The sequence below is a fragment of the Petaurus breviceps genome, unplaced genomic scaffold, assembly GCF_028583685.1.
Source record: "Petaurus breviceps papuanus isolate PSGF00001 unplaced genomic scaffold, PetGlider_PUasm1.0 90994, whole genome shotgun sequence".
NCBI lineage: Eukaryota > Metazoa > Chordata > Mammalia > Diprotodontia > Petauridae > Petaurus > Petaurus breviceps.
In genome coordinates, this window is record NW_027187393.1 from 3,074,762 (window position 1) to 3,094,327 (window position 19,566).

Here is a 19,566-nt window from a genome sequence, read left to right on the forward strand (position 1 = left end):
AAGAAATGTGTAGAGAGTGGTTCCAGCAGCAGCAGCCCTGTCTCCAGGTCACATTGCCCCTGGGCACTCTCCTTCCCTTAGAAGCTGGAAACAAGCAAACAAAACAAAAAGGGGGGGGGGGAATTACCCCAAGCCTACTCAAACAATGACTAGGCAAAAAAATATAAGTTTTCTCCACCAAAATTCATAGCCTTTTCTTAGTCAGAAGTCATCATCCAGGCCTATAAACCCACCTACCAGCCTAGTATAAAGAGAGGCTCCCTGGAACTCTCTGTGGTGCTTCATCCAGACCAGACCAGACCAGACCAGACTGACTCCTTTGAAAACAACTGTCCAGGTCTGCTGGAAAAATCCTCCCCTCCCCTCTACCTCCCCAGCAACTTCAGTGGGTAAATCTGCTCCCCACATCCACTTTTACTCATCCAATTGAGCTATATCAATCAATAATGAATTAATGAACATTTATTAAGCACCTACTATGTACCAGGTCCTGTTAAATACTAGGAATACAAAAGAGGCCATAAATACTCAATAAAAATTGTAATCGCTTGAAAAAAAAAGAGCTCTATCAGTCTGATACATCCCTTATGCTAGAACAAGTCCTAAGCCAAAAATACTGAAAACCCCTTACTTCTCTGTCTCAGTTTCCTTATTTGTAAATGGGTAGGCTTTTATGAGATTCTAAGATTTCATTCAATTTGAATCTACATTTTTTTTCAGAATATAGGGGAAATGGATCCCTCTCCCCTTAGGGCACTGAAGTTCTCCCCAGTGTTCAATGTCCATCTCAAATGCCACCAGGAGGTTTTCCCTAATTCCCCATGTATTAATAGGTTTTTGTCCTTTGGACTTCACAGAGCATTTTGTCTATACTCCTCTCAAACATTCACTTATTACTTTGGTATTAAAGCTATTTGGTCATCTATTATATCCCCTTACTAGACTATAAGCTCCATGAGACCATGGCCAAACTTTGCTTATACTGCCTTATTAAATGTGAGCGGAATTGAATTGAATCCAATCCAACCCAAGCGAAAACAAGGATCTGCTTTACAATATTCTTGGCAAATGCTTACCCAGACCTGACCCAGCAATCAGTCATCAAAAGATGCCACTGAAACTGGTCCAGGCTACTTGTCTTCTGGGGATATGCTTTCCTTCCACTGTGGTGGGGCCAGTGGCATTTAGCCCAGCCTGGTGCCAGGAGAAATTACTGTACCAGGAAACCTTACTCCCCCACCCCTGCTTCTTGGATAAGCAAATTGAAATTCTTTGCACCACTAGCTTGGCATTCTGCATAAATTATTGTGGGGTTTTTTTTCTTCTCTATCTCCTCCTCTCTCCCCTTCAGTAACACACAGTGATAAGATGAGGTTTATTCAAGTTTTTGATTAATTGACTTCAAAGGTTTCTATTATCCGAGCTAGATCTAGCTTCCCTTTTCTTCTCTGTCAAGACTCCCTTTGAAGCAGAGGAATGGATAGGGAGAAGAGGGTGCAAATCAGGGTTATTTTCTAAGGCTCAATTTGGTTTTCCCCCGAAGCTCTCAAGCTTAAATCTGAGAAAATTTCAGTGTGCCATAGGGAAGAGCATTGGCTTTGGAGTCAGGACCTGGGTTTGATTCCTATCTCAGCTACTTACTCTCTGTGTGACTTTGGCCACATCCCTTAAACTCTCCAGATCTCAGTTCTTCATCTGTAAAATAAGGGGGTTAGGCTAGATGGCTTCTGAGATCCTTTTTTAGGTCTAAATCTATGGTCCTATGATCCGTAATTTTCAACACTGACATCTCTTCAGGATTCTAAAAGTTTAAGGGTCATAGAATCTCTGACTTGAAAGGGGACATTAGGGATAATCAATACATCTCTTATTCTTTGTTGTTGTTGTTCAGTCATTTCAATTGTGTTTGATTCTTCGTTATCCCATTTGGGGTTTTCTTGAAAAATGGTACTGGAATGGTTTGCCATTTTCTTCTCCAGCTCATTTTGCAGATGAGGAAACTGAGGCAAACAGGGTTAAGTGACTTGCCTAGGGTCACACAACTAGTAAGTGCCTGAGGCTGGACCTGAACTCAGGTCTTTCTAAGTCCTGGCACTCTGTTCACTGCACCATCTAGTAGTCTGTCTCTTACTTTAGAAATGAGCCAACGAAGGTCCAGAGATAAGAAGCCCCTTGTCCACATGCACACAGTTAGTATCAGATAGGGGTCTAGAACCTAGGTCTCCTGTCATTCAGTCCATGTCTTTCTCTGCCCCATGGTACTGCCTCTTCAGAAATACAGTTTCTGGGGGATCTCTAAGTCTGAAGTTGGAAATAAATAAAGGAAAACCAATCATCAGAAATTCGGGATTAAAAATTAAATTCACCCAACAGTGGGAATTTAATCTCCCTTTAGCATCCCTCTGAGGAGGGCACTGCCAAGGTACCAATGGAAATATTTCTTGGAGCCAGGGGGCCAGCATCTTTTGAACATGAGCCTTGAGAGAGTTATGTGGGCTTCTAATAATAATTTTCTCACTAATAAGTGAGAAAATGGAGAAGGGGAGCCATTTCTTTTTTTGTCCTTCCCCAAAGGTCTCTCTGGCTGTCACCTCTGTACACAGCTAAGATTCTTCCAAGAAATTCACAAAGGTCAACTTTAAGCACAGCTCAGTTCTAATTATCCTGGGATGCAGAGGACAGATAGGAATTTTAATCAAGTATTTGCTTCATTTAGTTCGCTTCTAAAGGCTACAAGGAGCTGTTGTCAGGTTTATTTAAGCTTCAACAGTGTCATCAGCAAAGTTGTAACAAAGAAAGCCAGGACTGTTCCCTGTGACTTTGCAGAAAATCACTGATATGAATTCTTGTCTTGTAACAAATAACTGACTAGAAGAAAGAAAATCTCTCTGCAGCAATCTGTAAATAGACCAGTGGCTCCAGAGAGCTGCTTGGTCATCCTTTAGCTCTGGCACTCCTTAAAAGAGGTCAGGTGGGCTAATAAATGATTCAAACACCTCCACCCACCCCACCCCCCAGCTAGCCCCAAACCTATGTCAACACCAACGTCTGAGAACTATTACCACACAAAATGTTCAGCCTGTACAGGAGACAATATGGTACAGTCGAGATAACGCTACATTTGTCCAAATCCCAGCTCTGCTGTGTATTATCCATATGACTTTGGGCAAGTAATTTTCTATTATTTTTCTCTCTCTCTTTTTATTTTTTAGTTTACATCATTCATTTCCACAAGATTTTGAGTTACAAATTTTCTCCCCAATTATCCCTACCCATCACCCCAAAACAGCGTTTCCACTGAATATCCCCTCTCCCAATCTTCTCTCTCCCATATCTTCCCCCATCCTCCCTCCGACTTTCCAGTAGGGCACAGTGGATCTATCTCTATGTCCCAGTGCCTGTATATCTCATTTTCCAGTTACATGTAAAATAATAATAATATGTATATATGGTTTTAAACATTTGATTTTAAAACTTTGGATTCCAAATTCTTTCCCTTCCTCCCTTGTCACCCACCCTCACTGGGAAGATAAGCAATTCAGTATAGGTTGTACATGTGTAGCTATGCAAAACATTTCCATAGTGGATATATTGTGAAAGACTGACTATATTTCCCTCTATCCTATCCCACCCCCCACTTGTTCTATTATCTACTTTGATCCTGTCTCTTTTCAAAAGTGGGTGTTTCCAGCTTCCCTCCCCCCCCTCCCCATGGGCAAGTAATTTTCCTTCTCACCTTTTAAATGAGAGGGTTGGACTGGAGGACTTCTTATGTTCTTTCCAGTTTTAGACCCACAATTCTGAGATCTGATCCAGTGTTATAAGATCTTAGAGAAGCTCACAGGATCAGTAATTTAGAGATGGAAGAGCCATGAGAGGTTGTCTAGTCCACTTCGCCCCCCATTTTAGAGATTACAATGTCAGACAGTTATAATCAAGGATACCACCTACAAGAACCCAGGCACGGCCTTCAACTGCAATGACAGCTATTCCAAGGCTGCTTGACAACAACGTCAGCATGCACAGCACGGGGTTTGTGGGGCGACATAAATATTTGGTCTTCCCCTTGGATAGCCATCATTTCATGTGGCTGATTGAACAGAACCCCCTGGGGCCATAAACAATGGCTCACTGCCACAGTGCGTTTGGATAAAGAACCACGGGAACTCTGAGCAAACATGCATTCCATATTTCATTTTTAACCCAATTTCCATATTATCTCCAGAGGATACTTCTTACAGGCACATATTAGTTTTGTCTCTGAAAAAAAATAACACTCGTTCTTTTGGATAAGCAACCTCAACGATCTAACACTCTCGTTGTTGATATGTATAGGTTTAAGGATGCCTTTTAAAAGTCTTCAAAGTTAACAAATATGAAATTAATATTCTAGGCAGTAGCATGGGCTGAAATAGGGGAGAGAAATATCAATGGGGGCCACAAAGATTTCATTCCATCAAAAATATACACAGCTTAAAAGCCTGCTCATAAAACAATATGGCTCCACTACTGGGTATTAATAAAACATCCTTGCAGACAGCTTAAAACCACTTTCATCTGTTATATTTATTTGCACAAGTATTGATAATATGATATAGTCTTTGGGGAATTGGGGGTGAGTGGAGGAGATGCCAAAAATCAGGAGACAGGCAATTGTTTCAATAGTTAAAATTCGATTTCTCCCAACTTAAGGTTGATTCTTGTTAAATTTCTAGAAAGGATTATTAGCTAGATGGTCTGTGAGCCTTTAGGAGAGAAGGTGATAATCACCAGGAGTCAGCATTAGTTCACTAAGAATGAATTATGGCCCTGTCTCTGTCTCTATCTCTGTCTCTTGGCAGGCTTACAGTTTGGTGAATCAGAGGAACTACAGGAATTCTTGCCTCTTTCAGAAATCACAGACAGTGCAGGAAGGGTCTGTGAAGGAGTCGCATGGTCCAACCCATACCCAAAAGGGATCCCCAATAAAACATCTCCATACAGTGGCCATCCAGCTTCTGCTCAAAGATGTCCAAGTTGGGGGAATCTATTCCACTTTCAGTTAGCTCAGGAGTGGGGAACCTGTGGCCTCGAGGCTACATGTGGCCTCTAGATCCTCAAGTGCTGACAGTCTTGAATTCAGCACTTGAGGACCTAGAGGGTCACATGAGGCCTCAAGGGTGCAAGTTCTCCATCCCAGGAGCTCTCCCTTGTTAGAAATTTTCCCTGGCACTCAGTCTCAGTATGCCTCTTCAACTTCCACCCATTGTTTCTGGTTCTGCTCTCTGGGTCCAAACAGAACAAGTCTAATCTCTCTCCAGTGTATCACTTTCAATAGCATCCTTTTCACTGGCTTCTTCCCATAAGCCTACAAACATGCTCAAGGCTCCCCAGTGATCCAACAAACAATAAAACCACCTTTCCTTGACCCTCTTAGCCTTCCCAGCTACTATCTCCTGTCTCCTCTCTTTAACAGCTCAATGTTTTAAAGCTTTCTACAACCTATATAGCTCTGAGACTCTATCACCAATCAATCTCTTCCCAACCCCTGACAATCCAGTTTTCATCAAAATTTTGCCAATGTTGCTCTCTTAAAAGTCCCCAACCATTTCTCAATGGCCAAACCTCTTCTCATTCTCTCTGAGCTCTCGGTAGAATGTCTGTGGCCCAGAGGAAAGAACATCGTACTTGGAGCAAGAAGGCTTAGATTCAAGTTCCAAGTTTGGACACTCAGTAGCTGTGCACCTGTGAGGAAGTCACTTATCTTTCTTCTACAGCTAAAAAATGGCAATAACAATACTTAAACTACTATTTTCATAGATTTTATTGTGAGGAAAGTGCTTTGCAAACCTTAAAGCATTTTTTGACTGGCCCCCTCCTTCTGGATACTCTCTTCTTTCTTAGCTTCAAAAACACCAAATTCATCCAAGCCTCTTCCTACTTTTCTGTTTCCATCATTCTTTTTAGCTCCCCATCCTCCTTTTGCCTTCTTAAGGTTCTACCCTTGACCCTTCTCACTTTACTTTTTAAACTTTCTTCTTTTTCCAGTTTCATTCACTCTTCAAATACTTTTCTAGACAGATGACTCTCAGATCCATATTTCTAATCTTAATCATCTTTCTGAGCCACAGATTCATATCTTTATCTCCAGGACATCTCTGCTACAACATTCGATTTACACCTTAAATTCAACATGTACAAAAAAAAAAGGCTTTTTAGCTCTCCCCCTAAACCTACTCCTCCCTCCAACTTGACTGTTTTTATCTTTGGTGCCACTGTGTCTTCCACAGTCAAAAGTTCGTGGCTATTTTTCATTTTCTCCTTTCCTTCACCTCTCATATTCAACTAGTTACCAAGACCTGCTGATTGTTCCTTTTCAACACTTCTTTTCCTTCAGTCATTCATTCAACAAGCATTTGCTGAGCACTTAATTGTAATACACTGGACCCAGAAAGCAGAACCAGGAGCAGTGAGTAGAAATGGGGATACAAAGGGAAAATGAGGCAGCCTCTGACGTCTAGAAGCTTATGTTCTATTGAGGGAGAACAGCATAGATAGAAAAAAAAATCAATAGAAAATAAATCTTTTCTTCTAAAGCCTTTTCTCAGTCTTCTTCAACCTTGATTATTCTGAAATTTCTGATAGTGTTGATTATCTTCTTGTCCTGGATAATCCTTTCTGTGACATTGCTTTCTCTTGGTTCTCCCTGTATTTGACTCGTCTTACTTAGTCTCTTTTGCTAGATTGGGCATGTCCTGCCTGGATTCGGTGTACAACAAGACTGCCCTGGTCTTCCTTTCCTTGTCTTCCTGTACTCTTTCATCTGGTGACATCATTGGTTCCCATAGTTTTAGTAATTTCTAGACATCTGACTCATATATATATGTGTGTGTGTGTGTGTGTGTGTGTGTGTGTGTGTATACACACACACATATTAAGTATGTGTGTGTGAATACATATGTCAAAGATCCCCTAGGTATCTCAAACTCAATATGCCAAAACCAGTACTCTTATTTTCCCCCAGATCCAACCCTCTTTCAAACTTTTCTATTTCTGTTAAGGGAGACATCATCCTTCTAGTCTCCCAGGTTTGCCACCATGTTGTCATTCTCATTTCCTCTCTCTTCCTCGCCCCACATGTCCATTCACCTGGCCACATCTTGTCATTTCTACCTCCACATCTTCCCCTGCCTCTAGCCCCACCCTCCCACTCACAAAGCCACCACCTTTCACCTGGGCCATTGTAATCATCTACAATTTAGTCTCCCTGACTCATCTCTCCAATCTCCAACCCACCTTCTATACACCTGCAAAAGTGATTTTCCTAAAGCACAGTTTTAATCATTTCACACTCCTTTTCAGTAAACTTCAGTGACTCTCCATTATTTCTAGGATCAAATATGAATTCTTCTGTTGCCACTTAAAGTTATTTACAACCTGGTCTCAGTTTACCTTTTCAGATTTATTATACATTATGACATGATTTATTAATAAATGCATATTCTTTCCCTGTCCCCACTCCCTTTTATGCACCCCAGGATCTAGTCTAGTCAAAGTGGCCATTTTACTGGTTTTTCTTCACAGGGCCACATAGAGCAAATCCTTAATAGACATTCATTGAAATTGATTGTTCCTTCTACCTGACATTTCTTTTCCCATCTCCATACCTTTGCATTGGTTGTCCCTTCCCTGGTATGTAATTCTTTGTCGATATCACATCTTAGAATCCCAACTTTTCTTCAAAATCTGCTTGAGCAACATCTTCTACATGAGGCTTCTCCCCATCCTCTACCCCCACCCTCAACCACCTTGTATCTATTTTGCACATATCTATGCATACATGTGGTTTTCCCCAATAGAATGTAAGCTCCTTGAAGACAGGGATTGTTTCATTTTTGTCTTTGTATCACCAGCACCTACCACTGTGCCTGGCACTTTGATGCATGTTTTTCATGGAACTTGTGATTTCATTGGTAGAAGTGATGGGGGGACGGGATCCCAATAGGTTCAGCAGGAACCCTGATCTCATCCAAGACCAGGAAACCTGCAAGGGCGTCTGGAAAGAATTCAGCTCAGCCTTGCTTGGAGTTAGAGTTGAGAAAGTTTATTATTTCGCCATTACAGCAGGCAAGAGTCCTTTAGGGGACCTGCAGGTGAGAGGGGTACATGCTTTTACCTTTAAAGGGTAGGGCTGCCATTGTTAGGGCTGACCTGACCTCGACCATAGACAAAGGTCAGAGCTGACCAAGAGGAGCAAGTGAATAGATAGTTTAGATAAGATTTGGGCCAGGTCGTTAAGGAGACAAAAGGCAAGGATAAAGGAGGGTGTGGGCCAGGCCCAGAAAGAAATCAAGAGATCAAGTAAGAACAAAAGGGGTCACAGGGTGTTGCCTAGGTGGAGTGTGGGATAGGGAGAAGGGGCAGATCTCAAGGGTGGGAAAGGACAAATTACAACTTCACAGACTGGTTTTACAAGTTGGTTTGACCTAGACTCCAGGTACCCCATCAGAAGGAAAGCACGTCCTCTACCAATGCAGAGAAACACCTATTCTACAACTTACAGGTTAAAGAGTCATCTGTGAAATTGAGAGGTTGAGTTATCCTAGGTCACATAAGCAGTATGTGTCAGAGGCAGGACTTGAACCCAGACCTCCTTGACTCCAAGGCCACCTCTCTATCCTCTATGCCACACTGCCTGGCATATAGTAGGGGCTTAATAATTGCTTGTTGATTCACTGATTGGAAGGAAGAAGACCAATTAGGAGGTTCCTCAAAGAGTTCAGGCCATGTAGGCCTAATGGATCGTTGGATGAAGGAGAGGAAGGGACAGGTAGAAGACACACTGGGAAGGTAGAATTAACCAGAAAGATCTGGCAACTGACTGGGCATGTGTATATGTGGGGTCAGGGAGAAGCAAAAGTCAAAGAAAAAGGAAAGGTGCACACCTGATAACTGGGTAGTAACCTTAATAGAAACAGAAGTTAGTGTGGGGGTGGGGTGGGGTGGAGAGGCTTTGAGGGAGGAATATAATGAAACTTGCTTTGTATATATTGAAGCTGAGCTGTCTATAGGATGTTCAGGTGATATCCAATAAACAACTAGCAATACAGGACTATAATATGTGTGCAGGGAAAACCAAGCCTGGGCACAGAAATCTTGGAGCCATCTACATAGCGGTGACAGTAAACTCATCAGAGATGATCCAACGAAGGGGAGAAGGGAAGACAGAGACAGACAGAAAGAAAGAGAGGGAAAGAGAGAGACAGGGAAAATGAGAGTAGGAGAGAGAGACATAGAGAAAGAGAGTGGGAGAGAGAGAAAGAGATGGAAAGAGAGAGGAAGAGAGACCAATCGAGTCTATTGCCAGTCTATTACAGGCCCTCATTAATATTTCTAGGACTAATATAATAGTCTCCTAATAGGTCCTCCTTTTTTTATTTTCTCCTCACCTTCCAAGCCATCTCTCATCCTGCTACTAGACTAATCTTTCTTGCCTAAAGGGCTCATCATGTAGCTCTCATCCATAAAACTCTTGAATAGCCCTTATCAAGTCCCAATTCCTTTACCTGACATTCCTGGCCCTCTGCCCCTGGTTGTCACACTGATTCTCTAGCCTCATATGCACTCTACACAGCCATAAAAGTTCTGAATGTCTTAGCATTATTTAAAACAACTTAAATCCTATTTCCTCCACAAAATCACCCTTCATTCCTCCCTCCCTCCTTCCCACTCCTTCTATGTCTCAAATCATTTCTCCATTTGAACATCAGAAAGTATTTTGTTTTTCTACTTTCTCCAAGCCTTAAACCAGTATTAAGTTTAATATGAGACCTTAAAGGGTTTTGAGAATTACAAGTTCATAATTTCTTAAGGTTACAGCTTTAGTGGCCTCAAGCTATGGCTTAGGTAGCCTATGCTTATGCCTGCCTTAGCCAGGGGTGGGGAACCTGTGGCCTTGAGGCCCTTTAACTGAATCCAAACTTCACAGAACAAATCCCCTTAATAATAGGATTTATTCTGTACAACTTGGACTCAGTCAAAAGGCACTTGAGGACCTAGAAGGCCACATGTGGCCTTGAGGCTGTAGGTTCCCCACTCCTGCTTTAGACAAAAGACTCCAATAGGCATTGGCACTTAATACTGATCAACAAGCATTTGTTAAGCACCTAGTATGTCCCAGACACAGTACTAGGTTCTGGAGATACAAAGACAGACAATGAGAAGATCATTACTCTCAGAAAGGTTATATTCCATTGGGGAGATAGCAAACGATGAACAGGTAGATATGAATAAATTTTTTAAAAATACAAAGGAAGGAGGAAAGGAGTGCTTGGGGGGACCAGGAAAGGCTTCATGGGGGGGTGGTTAAGGTGGTGGATTTGTATTTTCTCTCCTCCTGGACTCTAAGTTCCTTGAGGACAGTCTGACATAATTTTTGTATCTTCCCTGGCATAAAGCTTAGTACCCTGAACACAGTAGGTACTTAATCCATATTTGTTGTGGGTGTTATTTATGTAACTTCTTCAAAGCACAGAGATAAACAGTATCAGAGCCAGGGACTCTCATCCTTCTGGACAATATGCCAACAACCACTGCTGTCACACACTGTCTATATACGAAGGATGTAACAACATTTAGCCTAACACAGTCACTTCATCTGATAACATACGCTGAATGTCACAGCCATACTCCCCACTTCTCTTGGAAGAGAATGATTAGTTTTCTAGGAACAAGGTCATATGCAACATCTAATGTCTCTCTGTTCCCCCTCCCTACCACCAGAGGACCTGATGATGTGGGGGTTATTCTCTCACTCTGGAAAGACAAAAGGCAGCATGGGGCAGTGGAGAGGCTGACCAGCCTCAGATTAGAAAAAAGCTGAGTTCAGGTATTACCTCTGACTCCTATTAAATGTGTGACTCTGGCCAAATCATTCAACCTCTCAGTGTTGTTGTTGAGTTGTTTTTCTGTTGTGTCCAACTCTTCATGACCCCATTTGGGTTTTCTTGGCAAAAATACTGGAGTGGTTTGTCTTTTCCTTCTCCATCTCATTTTATAGATGAGGAACTAAAGCAAACAGGGTTAAGTGACTTGGCCAGGATCACGCAGCTAGTTAAGTGTCTGAGGTCAAATTTGAACTCAAGAACTCCAGGCCCAGCATTAGCATTCTATGTACTGTGTCACCTAGCTGTCCAACCTCTCGATATTCTGGGCAATTTTCTAATACTGAAGTTTCAGAAGAATTACTGATATGTCTGGTGAAGCCTACAGACCTCTTCTTAGAATAATGTTTTTAAATGCATAAAATGAAATAGGATTACAATGGAAAATTATTGTGCTAAATTAGAATTATTTATTTTTTTTTAAGTTCAGAGTCACCTCCAGTTAAGGATTAGATATGTTCATGAAAAGAGTTCCCACTTGGGCAATTTTAGAAAGGCTAGGATCACCTCATCCCAATCATGCAGATCTAATGCTCACTAAATCAAACGGCATATGATTTCTCAATTTAAAAAAGATTTCTGGTAGTGGCACGTGTATCACTCATGTCTCATTTGTGCCTCTGCCTGGTCAGGTCCCTTCCTGGGAGGTGATCACACACTGGCCTATTTATTCCACACTGATCACCCATCATTGCTGATAGCTGCCATGCTCCATGGCCTGACCCACAGTGATGCTCCACAGGGCTGCTCTGGGTCAGCGACAGATGTGAATAGCTCGATGCATTAATGGGGTGGGGGAGTCTTGAAGGGACGCATGAGAGGGGCCTGAAAAGCTTTTCCACAGTCTGAGGAAGTCACGGCAACATACGGAGCACTAATGGATGTAATGTGCCCCTACCACTTCACAGACCGAGGATATGTCAGGGTAGTGAAGGAGTCAATTAAGAAATATGATCTGTTGCTTCTGCATACTGCACATGGAGAGCTCCCATTAATGTTAATAAGAGTGATGCAGGAAAGAGCATGCTAACACAAGTCCCTTACATAAAAATCATTTATAGCCTGGTCTCACTGTCCCTTCTGCCTTGGGCACAGCTACTTGTGGGAAGCTCAGGCAAGGGCAGGACAAGGTAGTAGAGGCAGTAAAATTGACTCCTCCCCCAAACCATGAGAATGCCAGGAAAATGCTTGGCTCTGCCTCTGGCTCCTATATAACCACCCTGGATGATCTGAACAACCCCCTCAGCTGGCCCCAGAGGGACCACGGGGGCCATAGTGGTAACTGGGTGGGCTCTATGGGCAGGTAGGCAGGTAGCACCCTGCCTGGGTGTTGGGGGACAGGACATTCAACTGAAATTCACCCTTATTCAACCTGGGATAGAGATCTGCCTGAAAGAGGAGATTAGTGGAGTGTTCTTGATCACTGGGTGAACTTCCATAAGGCCAAAGACTGGCATGAATTGTAGCATAAAGAAGATGCCCAGAGCAAGGCTCATTGTTTGGTGGTGCTTTTGAGCCAGATATAGGTGAGCCCAGTGTCTTGGATAAGGGAGCCCTGGAAAATCCCTATCCAGCTATGGGACAGATCTCTGAGAGAAGGATCCATTTGGAGAACAACACAACTGAAATGGTTGGAGGCACCATTACAATGGAAGGAAATGAACATGAGAGAAAACCAATGCCATCTGGGGAGACCTATAGGCAGAACCATATGGAGAACCTTAGAAAATGGAGCCTGATTGTGACAATCAGTGCCCCCTCATGGATCAGTGAAGAACTGCAGGCAAAGTAAAGCTCTCCAGGGAGAAGACAGCAGAGGGGGATGGCAACAAAGGGTTATCCCAGATGTCCTTTCTGAGTCTGAAGGGATCCTCACTAGAGGCAACCTCTGCTGCAGACCCTCCCTAGGGCAGAGACAACAGGAAGTGGCTAATGTCATACAGGCCTTTGGAGGAGGTCTGCTCCAAAAACAGGCTTGTCCTCAAGGATGCTCTGCTGGGAACTTTTACTTTGTTTTAGATTACTTACAAACAGGCTGCATTATTTTCCTGCTTTGCCCCTTATGAACCATGTGCTTATAAGGGGAATCTGTGACAGCCCACTGGGTGGTATCAGATGGTAAAGTTCCCAGATTATCTAGGTAGAGGGCACTATCTCAAGAAGTGAGAATCTCCTAAGAGATACCCAAGTGCTCTGTGCCAGTGGAGAACCTCTGATATGAGCTCACACAAGTTTGTGGCTATATCTGAGTAATGCTACCCCTTAGCAACAAACACATATTAAGGACAGGCACAGAGATGCCTGGGTGGTTTCCAAAGCAGTGGGACTGCTTACAACTAAAATCTCTCTATCTTCTCAGAATGCTGGGAAATTTGCCTCCCTTTTCTAGGCCTGTTTCCTCCTCTAAAATATGAGTTAGTCAGGATAATCTCCAAGGTTCTTCCCAGTTCTGCTAATTCTGTGGCTCCAGGGCTTCATTTCTGAAACAGAAAGGCCATTAAGAGCAGCTGTGATGCAGGACTTACCTGTACATTCACAGAAAACCTGTGTGATCCCAGTTCAAGGCCACATTCCTGTGAAGCCCAGGATCCCAGTTTGCAAAGCCTTGTCTGAGATGCATGCTGCTTGGACCCTCCCAAAGTTATTTATCCCATAAATTGTGCTTCTAAACTTTCCAACCCTTATAGAAATGAAAATGGGAGATTACCCAGAAATTGCTTTTATTGTTGTGTACAGACAGGTTAGGGGCACCCATTTTCTAAGCCCCTGTTTTCTATGAGATTTCTTTTTCTATATTTAACTTTCCTCCTCTCCCTCTTCCCAGTAAAGTCTTAGGCCTCCCACTTTCCAAACTAATCCCAAGTCCCTATCAGATCTCTGGTCAGAAAAGACAGAATCTAAAACAAACCCTTTTGGGGCGGCTAGGTGGTGCAGTGAATAGAGCACCAGCCCTGGAGTCAAGAGGACCTGAGTTCAAATCCGGCCTCAGACACTTAACACATTTACCAGCCAGGTGACTTTGGGCAAGTCACTCAATCCCAATTGCCCTCCAAAAAGCAAAAATAAAATAAAACAAACCCTATTGCCATCTGCATGTCAGAACTCGAGGATCATGGGATTTAGAATTGACTGGGTCCTTAGAGATGACAGAACCCAATGAGGTACTGACAACATCAAAAGACTTATCTGGATGAACATATCCATTGCAGCATGATGTATAATAGTGAAAGGCTGGAAATAAATTATGCTCCATATGATTGGAGAGAATATTGACCGAACATGTTGTGGTATCTGTAAGTCTCATACAATGCCAAAAAGGATGATGATGAAGAATTCAAAGAGGTTCAGGAAGACATGAAAGAAGAATTAGGAAAGTGTGATACAGTGATCAGAAGACCTGGTACAAGTGATCAAAGATCAGAAGCTGGAGGAAACCTCAGAAGCCATCAAGTCCAACCCTTTCATGTTACAGATGGAGAAACTGAAGCCCAGAGTGATTAAGTGACTTGTCCAGGGTCACACAGTTGAGGCAAGATTTGAAATCAGGTCTTCTGGTAGAGACAGGTGGCACCAAGAGAGAATGCTAGACCAGGAGTCAGGAAGATCTGAGTTCAAACACAGCTTATGACACATACTTGATATGTGACCCTAGGCAAGTAATTTTTTTTTGTAATAATAATACAATAGTTTGAGGTTTGTAAAAAGCTTTACAAATATTATTGTATCCTTACAGTAATCCTTGGAGGTAGGAGCTATTATTATTCCCATTTTTTACTGAGTGGTCAGGTGGGGACAAGTCACTTAACTTCCACCTGTCTCAATTTCCTCATCTGTAAAATGTGAATTAATAATAATTTCCATGGTTGCTATGAGGATCAGATGAGATGATATTTGTAAATTGCTTTGCAAATTTTTTAAACCACTCTATAAGAGCCAGTTGTTATTCTTGATTACAAGTCTAGGGTTCCACCTGATGGCCGCAGATTCTTGGCCACTTGTGACTCTTATTTTCCATGTAACCTTGGACAAGTCACATTTCTCAGGGCTTCAGTTTCTTCATCAAAAACAAAAAATAACAAAACCAGTTTCGGGGGAGGGAGACGACCTTTATGATAAGGTCCTGCATAGCTCTAAATCTATGGTCCTGTGACCCTAAGTATCACGATGTGAACAAGACAGAACCAAATGAACAATAGGCACAGTCACTCTAACGAGGTGCACAAAGACCACTTCAGACAGCACCAATCAGACGATGCTCATACTGATTTCCAAAGCACTATTTGGCCTTTCTTTTATTTAGCAAACAGAAAAACTACTGAAGCGTGAAGCTGCATTATATCCACCAAGCATGCATCAGGCCCTACCATGTGCCAGGCAAGACAAATATAGAACCAAAAGAAAAAAAAAAACAATAAATTGGTCTTTGCCTGACTTTTTGTGACCCCATGTTGGGGTTTTCTTAGCAGAGATATGAGAGTAGTTCCTCATTTTACAGATGAGGAAACTGAGCCAAACAGGGATAGGTGGCTTGCCCAGGGTCACACAGCTAGTAAATGTCTGAGGACAGATTTAAATTTGGGAAGATGAGTCTTCCTGACTCCAGGCCAGGCACTCTATCCACTGCACCCACTAGCTGCCCATTTGAGGGGCAAGAATGATAGCACCTAGAAAGGAATCAAGAAGAGCTCCGATAGGAGGTGGCCCCTTCCCTGGGCCTTGGAGGAGGCCAAGGATCCTCAGAGGCAGAAGAATGCTATCAATCACTATCTCTTTCATTCATCGTTTATTTAATCATCTTTTAGGGAATGTGACCACATAGGAGATTTAACTGTGAGTGTGCTGGGGTTTTGTAGAATGTATCAAAACAAAATTTATCTGTAAAAAAGAGCAGACAAGTCATCAGGAATGGGCTGGCCTCTTCAGTATCATAGACTGAACTGACTGAGATTGTCAGGATAAGATGATCTCAAAACCCTTTTGGCCTTGATGGTCTTGGTCTATGATACTGGTGGTTTCTGGAGGGGGAGGGAGGTTAGGAGTTCTTCCCAAGGGTCCCTTCTGGCCCTAACACCCTAGATCTATACTTTGTTTTTCCCTAATTGCCTTTTTACACACATTTAGAACATATAATCCTTCCTGGGTCAACTTGTTCCTTTAAAGACTGCGTGGAGCAGAAGGCATGAAGGCTGCCTTTCTGGATGTCTCTGGGTAACCTGGAAGATTTAACTTCAAAGGTCCTTCTGTTTATCTCTTAGAAGCTCATTTTACAGACAGATTAAGGAGGCTTTCCATTAGCCTTCTGAGAAATGGGCAGTGATTAGTTGCATGAAATAGTGAAATCCAGGCTTCTATTTAAGCTTTATCAGCTGAGGGGATGGAAGAGGGGAAGGGGGGAAGGAAGTGAAGAAGTTCAGAAAACCTTTTCTTTCTTTTTTTTTAAAGAAGTACCTGTCACAGCTTCAGAGGCAGGGAATGGGCTTAAGGCTACAACTCTGCTGTCTGCCCCATAGGAATCTGAAAGGGGAGGATTCCTGCCTGTCTCCAGCTAGGGGAAGCCTAGTCAGGCTGCTTCAAGAGCAAACCTGTCACTGAAGCAATCAGGCTTCAGTTTGGAGAGGCAGAAACCCTTGGGAAAAGAGGGAATTGTATTAAAAAAAAAAACCCAAACCAGGTGGTCGACCATAGTAAATGCAGCAGAGAGATCAAGAAATGTGAGGACTGAGAAGAGACCAGAGGACTGGACAATGGGAATTAGATAATGAAGTTACTACAAGTTTAGAAAGGATAATTTCGATGGAGTAGGTAGGCAGGGAACCCAGAGTACAGGGTGATGGGGATGCATTGCATTGAGTGAATATGGATGAGTGTGTGATGAGGAAGCAGAGACAGCAAGAAGAGTTGACTGTGACTAATAATTCATTGGTGAAAAGGGAAATGAGAAATAAGATGGCAGCTGAAGGGGGAGAGTAAAACAAGGGGAGGCCAAGTTAAAGAGAAGAGAAACCAGACATGTTAGTCACCTGAAGGGGAAGAGCCAATGTCAGAAGAGAGAAGATTCAGGGCGGAATGCAGATGGATTCTCTGGCTTTACAATTCTCTATTTGTCTTTAGCTTGCTTTGCCAATCTTGTGATACTTAACACTTAACACACACACACACACACACACACACACACACACACACAAAACTAGCTGTGTAACCTTGGGCAAGTTACTTAACCCCAATTGCCCTCCAAAAGGCAAAAAAAAAAAAAGCTTCTTTTCAAAACTTCTTTCACCCTTTGCCCCAGATCCCTGAGGGAGAAAGTAGGAACCAGACAGGACAGGATACTGAATTTGGTCATCAGACAAACTTTCTCTGTCTGATATTTTTTGCTTAATTGTTTTTATTTTTCATAAGGGAGGATTCAAGTTGAAGGGGAGGTTCAGAATGACTGTGATATAAAGAAAAAAAGCATCAATGAAATGTTTGTTTATCTGTTTTATATGAAGAGGTGAGGAGCAGAGAGAGGAGACAGCTGGAGCAGTCTAGAGATTAGCCAGGGGAGGACAGCTGATGTCGAAGGGGATGAGAGTTCCTAGGGTAATAGGGATCATGTTACTAATTTAAATGGCTGACCATGGAAAAGAAAATGCCAAGATGCCTTTGGCAGAGATGTCTTCCCATCCATCAAACCTGGGGAAAGGAAGAGTGCAGATGTGATGCTGCAGGGCCTCAAAAGCCAAGCTAAGAGTCAAGCACAGGTGTAGGAAGGGAAAAAGTCAGAATAAAACCATGAGCCTCTCGGGTCCCTTGCATACAGCTGCAGCACTATGCAAGCGGCAAGATATCTGTTTACTTACTCTCTTTTTAGATACAAAGTGAAAGAGCAGCGATCAGGGCTCAAGCCTTGGTTCTTGTTGTGTGCTTTGGGCAGGATGTGGCACTTTTTGGAATCCCAGTTTCCTCCTCTGGAAAATGAATCAGGTAGGTTAGATGACCTCTAAGATCCTTTCCAGTTCCGACATTCCGTCATTCTGTGGGGACTTAGTGCTATATTCCTTCTTTGTTTGTCTGCCTGGATTTCACTGGTTTAGGGAACTTCCCCAGTGGGAAACTCACTTTACTGGTAGAGACCAATAGCTCTTTTGTAACTCATTATAACTAACAAGAGCATAGATCTAGAATGGAAAGAGGCCTGAGAGGTCATGGAGTCCAATGCCTTCATTTCATAGTTGAGAGACCAGTCTTGAGTCACCAAGTATCTCGGCCAAGGTTCAACAGGTAAAAGTGTCAGAAGTAGGATTTGAATCCAGGTCCCCCTAATTCCACAGATAGGGTTCTTTCTACTATACCATACTGTGTCTTTAATGGACTTAGAGAGTCACCTTCACTACTGAGAGGTAAAATGATTTCCCTAGGAACACAGAGGCAGCTAGGTGGCACAGTGGAGAGGGTGCCAGGCCTGGAGTCAGGAAGACCTGAGTATAAACCCAAGCTCAGACACTTCCTAGCTGCATGGCCCTGGGCAAGTCACTTAACCCTGTCTGCCTCAGTTTCCTCATCTGTAAAATGAGCTGGAGAAGGAAATGGCAAACCACTCCAGTATCTTTGCCAAGAAATCCTCAGATGGAGTCACAGAGGGCAGACATGACTCAGCAACAACAGGGCCACAGAATCCATGTGTCAGAAAACAGTCGAACCCTGAGGTCTCCTGCCTCTGAATATGTCTTTCTATCCACTAAGCTTTGTCACCTCTGCCACCCTCTGTATTTCACAGGAAGACACAGCTCCATACCAGGAGACCCCAGTAAGATCCTCTAAAGGTCTCTAGCAGCTCCCTAGCCAAAAGCTTCAGACAGCAGCTCAGAAATAACACAAGAGGGATGCTGAGAGGGGGCAGGGCTCTTCCTAGGTTACAAAACAATTGCAGAGAGTGAGCCTGGAGTGCCTATGTTAGTTTTTCCTCTGGAGGACTGTCTTTGGAGAGCCCCTAGTCTGACTTGGAAACTCCGGGACAAAGAAGGCTCCACTCTGTATCGGGGCCACATTGTACTTCTGAATGGCTCCTTCTGTCTGAGGAGTGCAGGGGAGTGTTTAGCATGCACTCCTGCATGCCGAGGTGGAGACAGGGTGCTAAGGGACACTCCCAGGGGGCAGCATCAGGCACCATGATGGAGAGAAGGGAAGTGACCTGGAAATGCCAAACAAGGAGAGGAGATGGCCCAAATAGCGCAGGGCTGCTCACTGCCATCGAAAATGAATCTGGCATAGGCTGGAACCGTGTCTCAGTTAGCATTCGCTGCACTGCAGGCCTATCCTGGTGTGGCTGCAACTGCCGAGATTGACAGGGTGGAGATTAATCTCCCTGCTTCTGGGATTGGAGGCCAGAGCAAAGAAATGAGCTGCTTAGGTTTTCTATCACATCCAGTGTTACCTCAAACAGGCGAAACGTCAAGGCCCTGACCCAACGCTGCCTTTTCAGCAGAATGCACTGATAATCCCAGGCAGTCTACACTGTAATCCTTCATGTGTGATTTCAGCCCTGAACAAAGCAACAGGAAGATAAAAAACTTCCATTCTCTGCCCTGACTCCTGCTTCTTTGCCCAGCAGCTCACTCTTTAGACCAATCACAGAATGACAGAATGTCAGAATTGGAGGGGA

At 43.2% G+C, this 19,566-nt stretch overlaps 1 protein-coding gene across 3 annotated transcripts in view; it reads right to left on the bottom strand.

Annotated features, from left to right (window-relative positions):
* The window catches only part of RASGEF1C (RasGEF domain family member 1C), a 207,829-nt gene that overhangs the window by 129,317 nt on the left and 58,946 nt on the right, over positions 1 to 19,566 (bottom strand). The window contains exon 3 of one of the 3 annotated variants that reach the window (XM_069077816.1): positions 17,765 to 17,872. The exons of the other annotated variants lie outside the window; for them this stretch is intronic. The gene's annotated coding sequence lies outside the window, so the exon portion shown is untranslated. The remainder of the gene's footprint in view (positions 1 to 17,764; positions 17,873 to 19,566) is intronic. 3 annotated transcript variants of the gene reach the window in all.